This window comes from Pelophylax lessonae (assembly GCF_965119305.1).
Source record: "Pelophylax lessonae genome assembly, chromosome: 5".
Taxonomy (NCBI): domain Eukaryota; kingdom Metazoa; phylum Chordata; class Amphibia; order Anura; family Ranidae; genus Pelophylax; species Pelophylax lessonae.
In genome coordinates this window covers 424506239-424518137 of record NC_138772.1, presented here as the reverse complement: position 1 = coordinate 424518137, position 11899 = coordinate 424506239, and positions in this window count along the sequence as shown.

Genomic DNA, 11899 nt, shown 5'->3' with positions numbered 1-11899 from the left:
TGCAGGAGAATGCTGCGGGGCTGCGTGCATGGTGCAGGAGAATGCTGCGGGGCTGCGCGCATGGTGCAGGAGAATGCTGCAGGGCTGCATGCATGGTGCAGGAGAATGCTGCGGGGCTGCGCGCATGGTGCAGGGGAATGCTGCGGGGCTGCGCACATGGTGCAGGGGAATGCTGCGGGGCTGCGCGCATGGTGCAGGGGAATGCTGCGGGGCTGCGCGCATGGTGCAGGGGAATGCTGCGGGGCTGCGCGCATGGTGCAGGGGAATGCGGGGCTGCTGGCATGGTACAGAGTGGTGAACTGCATCCAACACTTCTGCAAAATCCAAGTCCATCACAGAACTACTTTGTCCAAGATTTTGCTTACCTTCTCATAAAAAGAATTTAGATTTGTTGGACTTTGGTCCAACAACAACTTTGGAAAGACAACTTTGGAAAGTCCAACTTTGGAAAGACTTTGGTCTTTCATGAATCCATCTATTGCCTAAAATAATGTTTTCTAGAAAAAAAGATATTTTATGTGGTATTTTGTTAAACTCTCTAGTATCTTCCCAGCTATAGAAGTTAAACTAACTGGTCTGTATTTAATTGGTAAAAACTTTGATCTCCTTTTTAAATATAGGCACTATGTCAATCCAGTGGTACTATGCCAGTCATTAAAGAGTCTCTAACATTAGAAAAATTGTCTTTGAAATAACAGAACTCAACTCTTTGAGGAGACATGGATGTAACTCATTCGATCCAGGTGATTTATTGACCTTTATTTTTCTAAAAAGGGCTTTTGAGGCTATGTCAATATCAACCCCATTGTGAACTCCCCGTCCCCATCCCCATTTTCTTTTGTAATCACAATGCTGACTAATTTAATACATTTTCCTTCTCTTTTGTCGCAGTCACCAAATCTAAATTATCTTGCAAAGGGCCTAGAAGCTCAGACCTAACCTTTTATATATTTGAATAGTATTCTGGGGTTTGTCCTACTCTCTTTTACAACTTGTCATTCATTTTGAATCTTTACAGCCTTGATTTTCTTTTACATAATCTGTTACAGTATATTCTTTGTAACTTGTAAATACTGATAGCGTTTTCCCCATTTTTATACTTGCCCTTTTCTAACTTTAGATTTGAGCCAAATAGATTTAATTTTGAGACTCCCTCTGATTATTCATCCTCCCCGATACCATTGCTCTCTGCATTTCAGGAATTATTTCATTAGGTATTCATGGATTCCATCTCCTTGGAACGTATTGCATAGCACATCTGCAAGTATGTACAGTATTTATTAGAGACATTTATATAATTCGGACAACTTATGCAGCCCTTTACATACTGTACATTCACCTCAGTCTCTGCCCTCAAGGAACTAATGTACCTATTGATATGGAAAACAACAATATCTGCTCACAGTGAATAGTTTTACAAGTTTAATTAGAACGGTAGAGTTACACAGTAAACGTACACATGGAAGTGTGCCTACTGCCAAGATCTAATGTCTTCACAGAAATGCAAGCTTTTAATCTCCAATCCTAGACAGTTGCTACAAATGACCTAACAAAATATAATTACTTTACATTTTAACACATTCTCCTTAACATTTGAACAAGTAACGCATATACAGTAATGATTACATCAAGTTCTGTGTTTTGGGAACACCCTATAAGCTTGACTATGACCCATACTCTGAAATGCCTCCCTGTACAATAGATATTAGGAAACAAACTGTTCTCTACAGACTGTACAACAACAAATTCTATGGGCTTTTTCCAATAACAACTTTCTGCAAAGTAATCTCTAGCAAGTAGTCCTGTTATATAAAGAGTCTAAAATTGACATACAGGCATTTAATATTGTCCTTTAACTCTTAGTATGTATAAAAATATTTTTTTCTTATAACTATCTAATATGCTGTAGTACTACTCCCTTGGAAGCTGCTGGTTACGGATTCCCCTGGGTTACCCATAGCAAAAACACCACAGTTTTGCATTTTCAAAGTACTTGGCTCAGTCAAGAAACAGTCTAGGGGTTTCTTTTGTTTTTTTTTTTTTGTGGTTTTATTGAGAACTTGGATAGGAGAAGGGATGAGTGTGATACTCCAACTTGAATAACTATACACAGTTTGCTGGGACTCCTGAATAAATGAGTGCGGCAAGGCCCCACTTCACCTTTACCAAGCAGTGAAGAAGTATTTAGATGAACTGTACTGTAATGCAGAACACTCTTCAGGGCCCTTCCTGGTACCCCCTTTGTCCCTATTCTTCAGGGTTCTCTACACGGCACCCCCTTTACTGTACTCTCTCTGTGAGCTGGCTCCCTGATCCCCTGACTTCGCTGGAGTGGTTCCCCTTCCTGAGCAGACCCTTAGGCAAATCTCCTGGTACTCATGGACACTGTTTTTCCTGAGAGATACTGCCAGAAGCTCCACTGTCAGCTCCACTGGATCTTCTGAAGCTCAGCTCCACACCTGGTTCACTAGGCCGACCGCCTCAGACCACCTTCCTCACACACAGCAGGAGGAGAGACAGCCGTCAGCCTCCTCCTGGGACTCTGCTTCCCACCAAAGACGCCCTGTCACATGTCCCCTCTGCTTTTATGGGCAATCCCAGGATGCATTGCAAGAATGTCCTTCCACTGGGACTCTCACAAAAGCTAATGTGTCACTGGCTGGGTTTCCTCCACTGTCCAACAAGCTCCCTCATTGGATGCATTGGGGACACTCCCTCAGGCCCAGTGAATCACACCTGGAGACTTATAACAGGCAACCTAATAGATAAGGCTCCCCTGATAAGCAGAAGGAGCATTAGATGCATTTACCTAGCACCTACCTACCTAGGAGGGTGCTACAATGCATACTGTATATATTAAGGACAGGGACCAATTACCCTACGAGCATTTCTTTGAAATGTGGGGGGAAACCAGAGTACCCCAGAGGGAGAACATGCTAAGATTCCAGTGCTACAAGGAAGAGGTGCTAACTACTAAGTTAACCACTTCCCATGAATCAACGTACCTGTACGTCGGCTCGGAGAAGTGATTGTACCGGGACCTGCTCAGCTGTTATCCCAGCGAGCGTGGGGATGCCCCCCCTTCCGCTGCCTTCCACGGTTCTGCCCGGGTCTCTTTTCCCACTGGGAGACCTGAGCAACCAGCCAGCACATCCGCTTTCGGATTCGGCTTTGATCGGGTCTCCGATGTATTAACCCAGAAGCTGCGCCATGACACCACTTTCGGTTTACTCGGCGGCTAACGGCGCCAAATTTAAAAAACTGTCAATATACAAAAATGCAGATTTTGGCATTTTGAATACTTTAAAGTGCAGTGGAGGAGTTTGGGGTGTTTTAGACCCCCGATCCCTCCATAAAGAGGACCTGTCAGTGCCTATTACTGTCACAAGGGATGTTTACATTCCTTGTGACAGCAATAAAATTGATCAGAATTTTTTTTTTAAAGAAAACGGTGTTCAAACTACACATGTAAGGTATTGCCGTGATCGCCACAGTGAGAGCAATAATTTTAAAAAGAGACCTACACTGTAAATCTAAATTGGTAACTGTTAAAAAATTTTAAATCATCGCCTATGGAGATTTTTAAGTAGTTTCGTTTGTCGCCATTCCACGAGGTTGCGAAATTTTAAACCGTGACATGTTAGGTATCTATTTACTCGGGGTGACATTATCTTTCACAATATACAACAATGGGGCTAACTTTACTGTTTAGTTTTTTTAAATGCAGTAAAATATATTTTTTCCCAAAAATTTGCTTTTGAAGGACCGCTGTGCAAAAGAATATTGCAACGACCGCCATTTTATTCTCCAGAATCTTTGCTAAAAAAATATATATATATATAGATATATATAGATATATATATCTATATATATAAAGTTTGGGGGTTCTAAGTAATTTTCTAGCTAAAAATACTGATTTTAACTTGTAAACAACATGTGTCAGAAATAGGCTTGGTCCTTAAGTGGCTAATAGTGATAAAAACTCTGTTCAGTACAAATAACTCTTCCCATAGCTGTTGAAATAATTTTAGATAGTAATCCCTCTAACATTGCCACTTCCTTATATATATATATATATAGTTACCCCAAATAGGTGTAAAAGAAGTAAACCCCTTTACCCTAAGTAAATCCTTAACCAACCAGCCAGTTTTGTTCAACAAGTGAAAAATAGAAGATACCCTTTTCCAACTCTAACAGATCTACTTCTCCCACATGTGCACTTATCAGTTGATACAGAGAGGGGATCACCTTACCCCGGCCTGCAAAATGTTGCACCTGTGTGGCTATATAATATATCTTTGGTTTCGGGGGAGTATCATTAAGAAAGTTACATCTTTTAAATATATAGCTGTGATAATTTCTATAAATCCTAAATTTAATGTCTATGCACTAATTATCAGACTTCAGGCACAGTGTAATTTGTGGTGTAACTTGCTTTATCTATAGCTGGCAGATCTAAACTGATAAAGTTAACTTGGATATCACAATTATGATACGTACTATATGATTCACAGGTGTGGATTGTAAATAATACATTTGACCATATTAATAGCCATTTGTAATGGTACAGTTATGTATAATATATTCAAAAGGTTAACTGTACTTAAAGTAGAACTTTACCCATAACAACTTGATAAAAAATAATGTTCTCTAGCAAGGAACATACATTCCACATTAATAGTTATACCACCAAAATTAGTGAGTGCTGTAAATTTCCTCCAGTATTGCTCCTGTTTCTTCTTGCTGGAGGCTGCCATTTTGCTGAAGCCCAGAGCCCCTGAACAGCAGTAAATCATAAAGTGGAATTAAACCAATCAATTTAAAAGATTTAAAAAAAGTTACATTCCTGGAATGCAGGGATTGCCAGCTGTCACATTTGCTTGTGTCCTCAACCAACTATCAAACTATCAAATAGCTGGTGTCACAACTTATCACATGTGCAGCACCATGGCAGTTGCAGATTAAACAGAAGCAGCTTCCTTGGCTGTAAAGGATAGCAGGGTTATATTCCACTTTAAGGCTGTCAGCGGATCGGTCTCTACAAACTCAGCACTGCCTAGAAATGGAGAGCAACTCTACGAACTCAGCAGTGCCTAGAAATGGAGAGCAACTGAGCATTTGCAGAGCGGGGTGAGACTGTGTATTACTGGATTTTAAACCATATAGACACTTATTTTGTATGTTTTACATATCTATGCATGCAAAAGGGGCCAGCCTGAAGTGATCTAGCAGGACTTAATTTTCTGACTAAAGTTTTACTTTAAGTAAGATTATCCTTTATTTGCAGGATCCCCTTTCCTCAGCAGGTCCCCCAACATTTACCTTTTCACAATCCATCATGACATTCACCGAGGGGGTGTTGTAAAGCCTTTATGAGGAAAGTCTCCCAGCAAGGCCAGGCATGTGCAGTCGATTTTTTATTTATTCCCTTGGCAAGACTAATGATTGTTTCGGCATTCCCAACTTGACAGAGAATTTCTGTGAGAAGGCTATATGGCACTCAGCTTTCCCACATCAAGTATCTCCATGGATCACAGAAAGTTAAATGACCAACTTGGAGGACTTGCTAAAAATGCGTGAACCCTCACCTTGTAAAATAACCCATTCAATTCAAAATAGAAATGCAAGGAAAACATTAGTGTATTTTTTTATACGTGATCACGTGATCTTTGTTTAGCGGTTATGGGCTTAGAGAGGTGGGGGTGGACACTACAGTGGGGATTGTCAGCAGGAGGCAGAAAAAGAGCAATACGCTGATCTTCCCAGTGAAGGACTATGACTATGCATAGGAGGGCGAGGGGGGGGGGGGGTGTCAGCACAAGTCTGACCATTAGAGGGCAAGCAGACTGTTATCCCAGCACAGCAAGAAAACTGACCACACTGGGATGGATGTGCTCCTATGCCTAACGTGGTCAGTCTGAAATAGGAAATCAGGGGGACTGCCAAGATCACCAGGTATTTCACACGAGGGAAGCAGTGCCAAAGAGAACATGATCATTTTTTTAAAATCCAAACTTGCAATTTCAGGAGGTTGCACTCAATGGGTGTGCAGCCTCCTGAGATTGCAACTTTGGATTGATACAGCAACGAACTGGGCTACCACCCCTGTCTATATTGGAGCAGCGGTCTGCTACTGTCAGCTTTCCTAGAGCAGCGGATGAATGTATAAGGATACTTTTTTAATACAAGTACATGGTACAACAGACACATATTTGGAATATGAAATGTTGGGGGTAACATTTGAAGTCCAGGCAAACAGGGAGGCCAGCCTGTCTGACTGCTGCCTCTGGTACACAAAGGATCAGTGTTGATAAATAATATCTTTGAAACATGTTGGTAATTCAGGTATTCTTATAAATCAGATATCGTTGTGAGTCATTTGTTTTTTATGTCTATAAGAATTAAGAACGAATGTTTTGGGATGTTGTCCATACAACAAATAATTTGAGGTTTCTTGGACACCAGTACCATGGTGACGCTGAGAAGTGATGGAAGGGCAGAATCATTTAGCTATTGTTAATTGGGGAATCATTCTAGCTAAAAAAGCACTAAGTACTGGGGAGGTCATGCACCTCTCACCATGGCAACCTGACAGCCAAGATTTATAGAACCCTCAGCTTGCATTTATACTCTTAAAGACACCATTAAAGCGCACATTACATTATCAACAGTTTCAATATAACACACTTACATGAAACATGTAAAACATCATAGGAACCATAGTAATTTAAAGAGTCAAGAAAATCAGCGCTCAGCTCCTTTAAAGCGATGGACCACTCAGTAGGTGAATAAAAGAATAATAAATAGTGAAGAGAATTGATGATCCATAGCAAAGTCAGGTCACAATACTTAGCCACAACGTGAAACAAGTATTTTTCAAAAACGATATATGTTCCAAAGTCAAAAACGATTCATAGACATAATCATTTAAATGATCCTACAGGTGTTGAATAAATATGAGGGTGATAATAAATATTGTATGATGATAACTAAAAAAATGTGACAATAATTTGATATTCTATAGGCAAAAAATATCAAAATGATGATAAAATGTTATTTAAATGGTAACTAAAAAAATAATAAGACAATTCAACTTCAAATAATAATCCAACTTCTGTAGACAAGTGATGAAGTAGTGTGCAAAAGGTGTTGAGAGAATAAAAAAAAATAAAGATGAGTATGAAAAATGTGGCAGTGATTCAGCTTCTCATGATGATCACAAAATCCAGATCCAGTGGAAAAAAAAACATATACAAAGAATAATAAAAAAATCCCATATAATAACTCAATGTGCTAGTCTAAAAGGTAGTGCTAAAAAGTCCATAAGAAATAATTAAACAGATGATAAAAGTGAATAAAGTGCTATAGTGCTAAATAAGGTGCTAAAAAGTCCATAAGAAAGTATTTTAACAGATAATTGCGGTGAATAAAGTGCTCAAAAATCCAATTTAAAAAATCAGGTGACTAAAAGGGTGAAGTGCAGCTTCTGGTAACAGCCAGGTGCATGGGTAGGTGAGCTAGCAATCCGACATTAGGTGTAATGGCCGCTCACCTCCATTTACACTCAAAAGAGCGTTTAGATGTAATCTTTCCACGTCTCGACCGGAAGTATCGGAGTTTACCGCATCGACTGCTGTGTGTTTGCTCCGCGCATATTTTCTTGCTTATATGTAAGTGACCTGCATTATTTTATTAAAATTTACCCTGAACTACTACACTATGAGAGTTTCTCTCTTATATCCCAATTGGAGTGAAATATCGTGGGTTAATAAGGAGATCGTCTGAATAAGGAAAGAGTTTATGATATATCAGTGCTGGGATTCGTTGATATCTACCCTGAATAAATTGCATAAGGTTTTGGAGATATAATTATTGCATCTGTTGGAGAAGATTGCGAGGTCGGAGACGTGGAAAGATTACATCTAAACGCTCTTTTGAGTGTAAATGGAGGTGAGCGGCCATTACACCTAATGTCGGATTGCTAGCTCACCTACCCATGCACCTGGCTGTTACCGGAAGCTGCACTTCACCCTTTTAGTCACCTGATTTTTTAAATTGGATTTTTGAGCACTTTATTCACCGCAATTATCTGTTAAAATACTTTCTTATGGACTTTTTAGCACCTTATTTAGCACTATAGCACTTTATTCACTTTTATCATCTGTTTAATTATTTCTTATGGACTTTTTATCACTACCTTTTAGACTAGCACTTTGAGTTATTATATGGGATTTTTTTATTATTCTTTATATATGTTTTTTTCCACTGGATCTTGATTTTGTGATCATCATGAGAAGCTGAATCACTGCCACATTTTTCATACTCATCTTTATTTTATTTTATTCTCTCAACACCTTTTACACACTACTTCATCACTTGTCTACAGAAGTTGGATAATTGTCTTATTATCTTTTTAGTTACCATTTAAATAACATTTTATCATCATTTTGATATTTTTTGCCTATAGAATATCAAATCAAATTATTGTCACATTTTTTTAGTTATCATCATACAATATTTATTATCACCATCATATTTATTCAACACCTGTAGGATCATTTGAATGATTATGTCTATGAATCGTTTTTGACTTTGGCACATATATCGTTTTTAAAATACTTGTTTCACGTTGTGGCTAAGTATTGTGACCTGACTTTGCTACGGATCATCAATTCTCTTCACTATTTATTATTCTTTTATTCACCTACTGAGTGGTCCATCGCTTTAAAGGAGCTGAGCGCTGATTTTCTTGACTCTTTAAATTACTGTGCTATGTGGTGACACTACTAAATTGGCTGCTCAATCCTTGGTGTTCCACTGCATTCTATATCTACCTACTTCTTCTTCATATCAGATACGTCTTATACCCAGTATTAGCGCATAGGTTTACTCCTTATCATCGGAACCATACCATGACTATTGTTGTGACGCTTTTACTTACAGTTCGAGAATGACGGTGTCCTCTCCCTCTTTCTCTCTCTCTATATATATATATAATTCTTAAAAAATGATTTACACGTCTGGACTAAATAAAGGGACTACAGTATATCTTCAAAACAGCTTAGTACATAATAGTAGATTGCTACCATACATTACAGTAAATAGCAGATGGCAGAAACCCTAAATTTTAACTTAAACGACAAATAAGAAGAAGAATGGACTGCAAGTCATTAGGTTTACTTGAACTGACAAATCATACATAGAAAAAAGAAAAGCATTATGAAACAATTCACCAGGCAATGATGTTCTAAATACCAGGAAGCCTTCATGTCATATCAAATGACCCATTTACAGGGTGTAAACTCATCTTTTTTATCTTTAGGGCACAACGGGGAATCAGTTGATAAATTGAAATACCATTTAGGTGTTCAAAGGTTATCTGCTGTTATTGTTCATATAGTAGCTTTAGCTATTTGGCCACAAATCTATGGGTGAGTGACAAAGCTGAGGGTGCCTTGTAATAACATTATTGTGTTGGACCTCGGACACTTGACAGATGGAACCAAGGAGTTCAACATATCATTATCACGAATATGGAGTTTTTAAAGTGTATCTAATTCCACAGACAGGAAAAAATATATATACACCAAACCTTTGATGTGCTGGCTGTATTAGGTGATCCTGCTGGTAGCACAGCTCCTATCCTAGGGTGACAATTCTTACTCACTTTACTGGACTCAATGATGGTGCAGCGCTGTTACCCTTTTCCTGATTTGGACTACAAAAACCCCTTCCACTCATTTCCATTACAAGAAGTAGAGTTTGTAGTTCACAGAAGATAGCTGCTACTGTATATAGTTTGGGATTTCAGTTCAGTACGCAGAATTTTACAAGGACACACAATTTCTGTCAGGAATAAAAAAAATGTTTATTGTACAGGAATAATACAGGCATTGCATTTAGCATGCGTGGATGTGCGGTAAACACACATTTGCATTGACAAGCCTTGATGTACTTTTTTATGTATCTTTCTTTTTTTTCCGCAGCAGGAGCCAAGATATTTTATTTTGTATTTGCGTTGCAGAATATAGTGACAAATAAAAATGTAGCATTATCTATTGTTCTTGCATTGGACCTATGTTAAAGTATAACTAAAGGCAAACTTTTTTTTCAGATTTGGATAGAGTAGAGATGGAAAAGAAACCCCTGCCAGTTTTCATTGCTCCCCCGGGACATTCCCCCTCTCTGTTTATCCTGTTTACTATTATAATTTGTGTTATGTGTGATAAGGTGTGCAAAGCTAAAAATAATATTACAGTGGCTGCAACTAGGATTCCAAACCGTATTGGAATGAACTAGTGCACTCAGTATTATGTAATGAAATTGATACAAAAGTACCTAAATTCACAGTGCGAACAAAAACACTTAAGGTGTATAGATAAATTAATAAGCCATGTGTGACAACGCAGTGTTAAAGAAAATAACATGCATTTGAATCAAACACAAAATGGGAAATTCTCAAAAAGTCCAGAAATTGTGACAGGTGGATCATCACTGATGCATTCTTAATAACAAGAATGTCTCTTAGTGTAGGTCCGCAGATTACAACTTCCCATATATCACCACGTGCAAACTGATAGTGTGTTGGCTCCTTACCAACTCCCCCTTAACATGCAGCCAATACAACCAGTCATAAGAAGGGGTGCGTGAACCTCAGTGTCTTCCTACACACTTAATATGTCACCACGTGGTATGAATAAGATTTGCCTCTTACCAAATGGCCATGGTCATAAGCTGAATATCATGTATTCCACCAGTAGACCACAAACCCTGGGAAACTCTTGGGATGGATATGTCAGTCTCCACTCTCCAATGGCTTTACTTAAATTCCCTCACACAGGTTAGTGCTGCATTACCCGGAGTATATCTCCCAAAATGGCACTTACAAAGCACTCCCCATGCGAGAAAGAAAAGGAGCAGCCAATAGTGTATTATCCCCGGGATCACATGTATTAAAAGTAAATGGGGCACTTACATGAAAGAAGACATAACACGCATATGTAGTTCCAGGTTCAGAGGATCACGGCTGCTCTGCAGTGCGGACCGCGAGATGTGACGGCGCGGCTTCTCCACCCGACTCGTTTCCCCTCAGAAGGCGTCAACTGGGATTGGAGGATAGTTTGCACGTGGTGATATATGGGAAGTTGTAATCTGCGGACCTACACTAAGAGACATTCTTGTTATTAGGAATGCATCAGTGATGATCCACCTGTCACAATTTTTGGACTTTTTGAGAATTTTCCATTTTGTGTTTGATTCAAATGCATGTTATTTTCTTTAACAATGTATTGTTTCACATGGCTTATTAATTTATCTATACACCTTTAACTGTTTTTGTTCGCACTGTGAATTTATGTACTTTTGTATCAATTTCATTACATAATACCGAGCGGACTAGTTTATCTTTTTTCTATTACTATTATAATTGAAAGTGAAAGAAAATCCCAAATTTTGGGTTATCCCAAAAAAGTAATAGAGAGGAAATCTTCCAATGGGGACAGTAGTTCTGGTGACCTTGGGGTCACCAAGGAAATCCCTTAATTTTTAGGGATTTCCTCTCACTTCCTGTTTGGCTATGGGAGAGGAAATTAAGGGAAGTCTCTGCATTAGGACACAGATTGCGCAACAAAAATAAAAAAATCTGACAGGGGTCATAACGCTCCCTTACTCTATCCAAAATGGAAAAAAAAGTTTTGCCTTTAGTTCTACTTTAAGAAATGCTGTCCAAAAAAGTCTAATACACATTTTTCTAATAAGTCCTAAATGTATTTACCCCCCCCCCACCCCCATAAAAAAATAAAAATAAAACAAATGCAGCCACCACATTTACAAACTGGTAAGCTACAATATATTAACATTTTTTTTTTACAAAAGTTGAAGTATGATTTAACTTATTTCA